Below are 8,816 nucleotides of genomic sequence, written 5' to 3' on the forward strand. Positions count from 1 at the left end.
GAAAAAAAGAAAGAAATGGCAGAAGGAAAACTAGAAAATATACAAATATGTGCACATTAAACAACACATACTTCAATAACCAGTGGTTTAAAGAAGAAATCACAAGGGAAATTAGAAAATAATGTAAGACAAATGAAAATGAAGACAGAACATATTGAAACTTATGGGATGCAGCAGTATGATATTAGATGTTGGCTTTGCATATTTTCCCTTCATTATGTTGAGGTAGTTTCCTTCTATTCCTTGTTTCTTGAGTGTTTTTGTCATGAAAGGCTATTGGATCTTGTCAAATGCTTTTTCTGCATCAATTGAGATTATCCTCTGGTTTTTCCCTGCATTCTGTTAATGTGATGTGTTACTGTGCTTGATTTTTTATATTGCACCATCCTTGCATTCCAGAAATAAATCCCGTTTGGTCATGATTTAGAATCTTTTTTATGTTCTGGTGAATTTGGTTTTCTGGTATTTTGTTGAGAGTTTCTGCCTCAATACTCATCAGTAATATCTATCTCTAGTTTTCTCTTCCTGTAGTGTGTTTGACTTTGATATCAAGGTAATGTTGGCCTCATAGAGTAACTTTGGGAATGTCCCCTCCTCTTCAATTTTTTGGAACAGTTTGTGATGACGCGGTGTTAATTCTTTAAATATTTAGTAGAATTCACCAGTGAAGCCATTGTATCCAGGGGTATTCTTTGTTAGGGTTTTGATTACTGACTCAATCTATTTACTAGTATAAGACTGAGTAGATTTTCTATTTCTTCATAATTCAGTATTGGCAGGTTGTGTGTTTTCAGTATTTCACCTAGGTTACCCCATTTGTTAGGATAAAATTGCTTATAGTCCCTTATTTCATTTCTGATTTTAGTTATTTGAGTCTTCTCTCTTTTTGCTTAGTCAATCTAGGTAAATTTTTCTCACTTTGGTTGATATTTTTGAGAAACTAACTCTTAGTTTCATTGATTTTCTCTATTGCTTTTCTGTTCTCTGTTTGTTTATCTTTGCTCTACTCTTCGTTATTTTATTCTGCTCCCTTTGGCTTTAGTTCATTCTTCATTTTCTAATTCCTTGAGGTATGAAGTTAGGTTGTTGACTTGAGATCTTTCTTTCTAATGTAGCTGTTTACAGGTGTAAACTTCCCATTTAGCACTACATTCAATGTACCCTATAAGTTTCGGTGTGCAGTACGTTTTGAAATTGGAAAGTATAAATCCAACTTTCTTCTTTTTCAAGATTTTTTGGCTATTCTGGATCCCTTGCCTATCCACATGAGTTTCATGATCAGGATGTCAAGTTTTGCAAATAAGCCAATGGGATTTGGGGTAATATTGCCATATTAACAATATTCAGTATTCTGACTTCAAGAAAATGCTACAAGGAATGAAGCAACAAGATAAATCAAAATTAGAAGAAATCAGAAATAAAATGATAAACCTCAGGAATACAGTAGACATAAAAGAAAAAAATTCAGAATATTAACCTAGAAATACATAAGAAAAACTCAAATATTTTAATATTAGGACAAAATTGTTTTTAATAAAAAATTAAGAAATATATTAAAAGTATATGAGAGAAAGCAAATAACTAATCAATCTATATTTATTTTACCTAGACTTCTGTATAAGTCTCACAATTAACAAAAAGGTTTAATTTTTTAAAATTAAAGATATAAACATATAATCAGACCATGGCTCCTAAATAATCTTAGGAAACAATTGTAATTCTTCTTAATGAATCACAACCCCTTACATGATCTGGTCCCTCCTAGCACACTGACCCCATGGTTTATTAGTCACCCCTCAGTAACACTGCTCTGAGCTGCCTGCTGCTCTGGAACACACAATGCTCAGGCTTCCTTCCAGGCCTTTGCACTTTTTGTTTACTCTTCTTGGAACACTCTCCCTCATATACGCAAGTGGCCTGGGTCCTTTACCATCCATGTCTCAGCTCAAATATCACCTCCTCAGAAAATGTTCATACCAGATTGCCTTACCTAAATTCTCCCTGTTCTTGCTTAGTTTCCTTCATACTATGTTTCACTATGTGATGTTACATATCTTCTTATTTGTTTACATGTTTATTTATATGTCTTACCTAATATACTACAAACTTCCTTTTATTAGCCAGATATAGGAATGAATATATTTTTAAGCAATGAAACTATATATATAAACCTAAGTGCACAATAGAATCTGGAAAGTGTTCGAGTTCAAAATACAGATAAAATAGTGCATGAGGAAGAAGAACAGCACCCATCCCTGAACTGGGACAGAAATATATGAGAAGAATAACAAAGTGAGTGGTTAATGAGGTGAAGATGAAATTCACTGGGTCGCTCATGCAGAGTATTTATCTCCTGTGTGGACCACAAGTATTTTCTCCAGTGCGAATGGAGCTTTCCTGCCAACATTCCAAGCTTGTCTCCACCTTAACCACGTGGGCTTTTACCTCCCCAAATATATTCCCATAGCTTGACTTGCTCATACTTACTTGTACGCCATCTTCTTGTTTCTTCCCTCACAACCACACCGGCCTCTTTCCTTGCTCCAATAATGTAATCACATCTAGCTTAGAATTGAAATGTCCTGCTTACAAAGAAAAGAATGGCATATGATGTAGAACAAAACATTGTTTACTTAAAATTATAATAATAATAAACTAAAGGTCAAAATGATATGCAACAAGATTTCCAAGAAAAGGGGGTAAGGAAACTAAAGAACGAGAAATCAGGTAGGGCAAGGATATTTTAAACATATACACTCACACATCCTTTTTTTCTTGAGAGAATGCATAATACCATGGCTAAAATTAGAGATTCTGGAGCCATGGTTCAATTCCTGCCTCTGCCACCTTACAGCTGTGTCTGACCTCGGGAAAGTCACTTAAACCCACTGTGCCTCAGTATTCCCACTTGTAGAACAGGAATCAGAAGTCTGTCAGGAGGATTAAACATGTTGATATATAGATGGAAAGTGCTTTGAGCACTGCCTATTACATACTACGCACGATGTTAACTATTGACATTACTATTGATATTGTCGTTTTATGAAGAGTACACGAGAAGAGATATCTATAGGATACTCATTTTATTTTAAATTTACTGTTCATAGATTACAACTTTCAACCACAAAACAGAAAAAAATTCTTACAAAATACAATGCATATGTCTCAGTTTTCAATTAATTCCCTTTATCTAATCCACCACTACGTAAACTGCAGAGGCTTTTTTAGAGCAATTCAGGCCCCGTGTCAGGCTAGTCTCCCTGCAAGTGGATCAGATATTAAAATGAAATATCTATAGAAATTCTGAGCATAAGTAAATAGGAAACCTGGATCCTCTGAGAATGGTTATAATAAATGCCACAGCATTCTCAACCAGGCCCTACTCACAAAAGAAGAAAGGCAACTCTGAGTAAGATTGGAAGAGGTATGAGTGTCACTGAAAGACAGGGAAGATGAAGGTGTTTGACGGAGCTGCCAATTCAAGCCTGACAAAGCTCAAACCACTTCTTTGGAAAAAAGGAACAAACAAATTTAACTAGTTTCTTGAAAAGCAGCCCTGAAAATCATAGTGGAAAAAATATATATCTTGAAAAGCAGATTCTAAATTAAACTGCATCATTTGAAGCTGACAAGGATACCCCGTGAGACCAAGTTGCCAAAGTTCTCCATTGTCACATCCCGGTACAAGTTCTTCTGAACAGGGTCGAGATAGTTCCACTCCAGCATAGAGAAGTCTAGGCCACATCGCTGAACGTCACAGATATCTGAATTGGTAAACACACCCATGCGTTACTGGGGAAATTAAAGGAATATTTTGAAGATGGAAGGAGAGGAGATGAGGACAGCATTGCAGGGAGAGAGCAATATAGCATGGATGCAGACTAAAAATCTACAATATGAGAGGGGACTGGAGCAGCACGTAAGGTTTTGAAGAAGCCTGCTGGAATAGACAAAATTTTTTGGCACACCCTTGAATATTTGAGACATTTGAGAATAGATAGAATAATAATGTTTTACTATTAAATTAAATAGTGAATAAAAGCGTAATGCTTAATTTGGACCTGGCACATAAATTCCCAGTAAATGTGAGTTGCTCAGGAAAATTTTTACTTTTTAGAGAAGAGAACATTTAATCACATACTTTTTGAAATGCAGTGAAAAGTTTTAATGTTAGAAAAAAGGGTCTGTATAAAAATAAGAATTCTCTCAAGCATTAAATAATTCATGATGTCAGACCTTAACCTAAGAATTTTTTCTTGTTTTGATAAATCCATGTACTCTTTGGCACACGACATTATATTTTATGGACACATCAGATTTAATGATTTATACAGGTAGGATGCATACCATTTGTGAGGTATTCCACAATTCTGTGAGTCTGTGTTCACAGACTGCTTAGGAGGATTTTTTGTTGTTGCCGTCCACCATCTGTCACTGAGCACGTGGCTTATGCCGAGCATGGTGAGCAGCTGCTACTTAGGTTACCGAGGGCCACCTCCTGGTATTTATGCCCCTGCGTGCTCTCCTGCCCATGTATGTGGACTGAAAGCAGTGACATGCTTTAAACACGCAGAAAATAGCTACAGTGATGAAATGTTACTTCTGATAGTAATTACAAAAGACTATGATTTCCATATTGCTTGCCCTCCTTGGCTGTCTCATTTGCTCAACCCAGAGTAGCCTCTAGCCAACAGCCCATGAGTGACTAAAACCAGTCAAAAAGTCAAAAAACACTCGAGCGAGCTTGGAAGGAGAGGCAGCCAACCTTGGCCTTGAGAAGACTGCAGCACTGACCAATAGCTTGATAGCCTGGTGAGAGACCCAGAGCAGGAGAGTCAAGCTAAGCCATGTCCAGATTTCCCACCCACTGAAACTGTGAGATAAACGTTAACTGCTTTAAGCTACTAAGTGTCAAGTTAATTTTCATGCAGGAATAGATAACTCATACATTGAGGTAAAGAATGTTGAGGAATGATAACCAATTATGTAGATGTCATCCAAATATAGTGTGTCTCATTCAACAATAAACCAGTCTTGATATTTATCTCTTAGACATTTCCTGCCAAGATTCACAACTTCCAAGTTTGCAAATCTCAATCATATGCAGGCATACCTTGCTTTATTGCACTTTGTTTTATTGCGCTTTTCAGACATTGTGTTTTTCACAAGACCTTCCATTGGCAAAAAGACTACAACTTACTGAAGTCTCAGATGATGGTTTGCACTTTTTAGCAATAAAGCATTTTTTAATTAAGGTGCATACATTGTTTTTTAGACAATGCTATTGCACACTTAATAGACTATAGAGTAAAGATAACTTTTATATGCACTGGGAAACCAATAAATTTGTGTGACTCCCTTTATTGCAATATTTGCTTTATTGCGGTGGCCTGAAACTTGAATTTGCAATGTCTCTCAGATATGCCTGTACTAATCCACACAAACCATGAGATCTCACTCTACACTGAGATGTAGGTCTTTAAATACTCAATTTCTATCTTATCAACCTCAAGTCTGCAGAAAACTTCAAAGTCATCTCATGTATGGTTAAACACAACCATTGTCTCTATCTCACCAAACTACAGACCTGACTCAAAGAGCATCAATCTTTACTTCAAAGGACCTAACTCCTTCACTGCTCCATCATTGCCCTTGACAGAAGAATGGACACTTAAGATATGTTCAATACAGTCTTCGTCAGAGTTGCTATGGTTTCCTGCTTCGACAGTGCTTGATCTAAACCTGCGCTGGCTCCCCGCCCTGGCCGGCCACCCAGAGCCAGCCCTCCGTCACCACCTCACAGCGCCCTCGGCCTGCCCAAGGCTCCCGCCGCCACTCCAGCTCCACCCCGCTGCCTCCGCCACCACCTCCTCTCCTCAGCCATCCACCATGACAACGGAGGTCCCCTCGCAAGTGCGCCAGAACCTCCACCAGGACTCAGAGGCCGCCATCAATGGTCACCTCAACCTGGAGCTCCATGACTCCTACGTATACCTGGCCATATCTTACTATTTTGGTCAGGATGACGTGGCTTTGAAGAACTTTGCCAAATATTTTCTTCACCAATCTCATGAGGAGAGGCAACATGCTGAGAAACTGATGAACCTGCAGAACCAAGGAGGCGGCTGAATCTTCCTTCAGGATATCAATAAACCAGACCAGGATGACTGGGAGAATGGGCGGAAGGCAATGGAGTGTGCATTACACTTGGAAAAAAATGTGAATGAGTCACTATTTGAACTGCACAAACTGGCCACTGACAAAAATGACCCCCACTTGTGTGGCTTCCTCGAGACTCAATACCTGGATGAGCAGGTTAAAGCCATCAAAGAATAGGGTGACCACATAACCAACCTGCACAGGATGGGGGCTCTGGAATCTGGCATGGCAGAGTATCTCTTTGACAAGCACACCCTGGGAGACAGTGACGAGAGCTAAGTCTCAGGCCAGCTTCCCCCAGCCACCGGGTGACTTCCCTGATCCACCGAGGCAGTGCATGCATGTTGGGGTTACCTTTACCTTTTCTATAAGTTGTACCAAAACATCTACTTAAGTTCTTGGATTTGTGCCATTCCTTCAAATAAAGTAATTTGGTACCCACCTACCCCCAAAAAAGATACATTCAATAATTCCTCAGTAATAACATGAACACTAGTTAGTTTAGAATGAGCTACATAGAGAGGATGCTGGGTAATTTGGTATCACATTTCACTGGAACAAGAGGTGGGACATGGGTTATTTGAGGGCCCACTCTTTGTAGCAAACTTTAGAAAAACTAATAAAAATACTCACATGACCTAAAAAACAAAACAAAACAAACGTATTTCAAGGAGAGAAACATCAACTCACATGGGCCATGATTTTAGACCTTCAAGAGCAGATCAGTCTCAGGGTTCCTCTATCAGAAAAGCACAGTTCCAGAAAGCCAAAGCTGGGGGAAGGGCTAGCTCTTGAGACCAGTTCTGCTTTAATGTTCCCAATGGGACTCAAGTTAATAACGTTGTTATGATCTTCCATGCCAGGTTCCAAACTATTTCCCATCCACATGACTTGAGCAGATTAGGATTCTAGATAAATCCATTTTCTCCCTCAAATTCCAGGGGTCTCTGCTGACAAAAGTCACACAACAGAGGCATTTCTGCACTGAAGCCATTCCCAGATATGTCACCAGGAAGTTTTCCGGCCACTGCGTCCTTATGGTGAGGCAGGTGCAGACCTAAGCATGTCCAGTGCAGTCATTCCCTGAGCAGATCCTCTTCCTTCTATTAACACCTTCTAAGACTGAAAAGAGCCCATAGCTTTCTAGCCAGAACCTCTTTTGTGGCTTTGGAGTTGGGTCAGGTTGGTGAAGACATTGGAGATGGAAAGTCAGTGCTCAGTATTTTGAGTCCAGCAAAGCTTGCTAATTAAATATATGACAAACCATCATTGTACTACAATACAAACCAGGTATCAAATGTGAAGTTGGGAAAAATATTTATGGATATGGGAAATATTCCAGATATGCTATCAATATAATAATTAGATTGAATTATGTATTCTTGAAAAATACATGAATGTATCAATCAACAGAGAGAAAGAGTGGCAGAGAAACAGACCACTGAAATCAGTAGACAAAAAAGTCTGGAAGGTTATGGACCACCTAATAACACTGCTTTTTATTTTAATCTTGAAGTTTCCTCGTAAAGCTTATTTCATATTTATTGTAACAATGATCGTAGGGTAACTTGAAAGATATCTGTGTGCATTTTTTCTTTACTTTTTAACACAAAGATGTCCAAAAGTAGGAGAATTCAAGAAAATTCTTTGTTATCTAAATGTAGATTGTCTTACTGAATGGCTTATCTTTTGTCCGTTTACTTTGGATCCAATATCTGAACCCTATCCTTTCTTCTCAGGTATGACAGAGATCTGTCTAGAAAAAATAGGGAGCAGTCTCTGTGTAACCTCTTGTGTGAAGTGATGATGATCTCAATACAGCTTTATTAGAGGTCCTCTTGACAGACAGGTTTATTTGGTTCCTAAACCTATCAGCTAAGCCATAATGTCCACCAGACATCTGCTGAATTGTCATACCCTGTTAGTTTCACTTTACACCTAACAAAATTAGAAGGGAAACTGTAAATATAAAAGTCACAGTAGAAAATCAACTTACTCCATAGATATTCCATACAATCAGTATATTTTGTTCATATCCTGTCTGTTGCTATAGACAGACTGAATTCACAGGTGAGTCACCTAAACTTCTCCAGAGGTCTTCATCACACATTGCCTTATGCTTATTCCCATTCAGATTTTACCTTCATTTTAGATAGTAAGTATCATAAAGGAAGCAATGATGTCTTTTATGTGATTGTATTACCCCAAATCCTACAATCTCTAGGCCTAGCATATTGTAGGTAGTTCATAAAAGTCTATTTACCACAAAATTTCATTTCAAGGAATTTTTTAAAGGAAATAACTATGGAAGTACATATGCACAAGCATGTTCATCAGAGAATAACTGCGGGGTTTTTGGGTTTGGGTCCTTTTTTTGTGTGTGTGGGGAAGATTGGCCCTGGGCTAGTATCTGTTGCCAATCTTCCTCTTTTTGCTTGAGAAAGATTGTGCTGAGCTAACATCTGTGCCAGTCTTCCCCTCTTCTGTACATAGGATGCTGCAACAGCATGGCTAATGAGCGGTGTGTAGGTCCATGCCCAGGATCTGAACCCACAAACCCTGGGCCTCCAGATTGGAGTGAGCAAACAAGCGAACTTAACCACTACACCACCATGCCAGGCCACAGAGAATAATTTTTGATAACCAGAAATTAAAAA

General features: G+C 38.5%; 1 pseudogene; it reads left to right on the forward strand.

The window, feature by feature from the left end:
• The first annotated feature begins 5,889 nt into the window (after positions 1-5,889).
• On the forward strand, positions 5,890-6,438 carry LOC124241385 (ferritin heavy chain-like; annotated as a pseudogene).
• Positions 6,439-8,816: the final 2,378 nt, after the last annotated feature.

This window comes from Equus quagga, chromosome 6 (genome assembly GCF_021613505.1).
Source record: "Equus quagga isolate Etosha38 chromosome 6, UCLA_HA_Equagga_1.0, whole genome shotgun sequence".
NCBI lineage: Eukaryota > Metazoa > Chordata > Mammalia > Perissodactyla > Equidae > Equus > Equus quagga.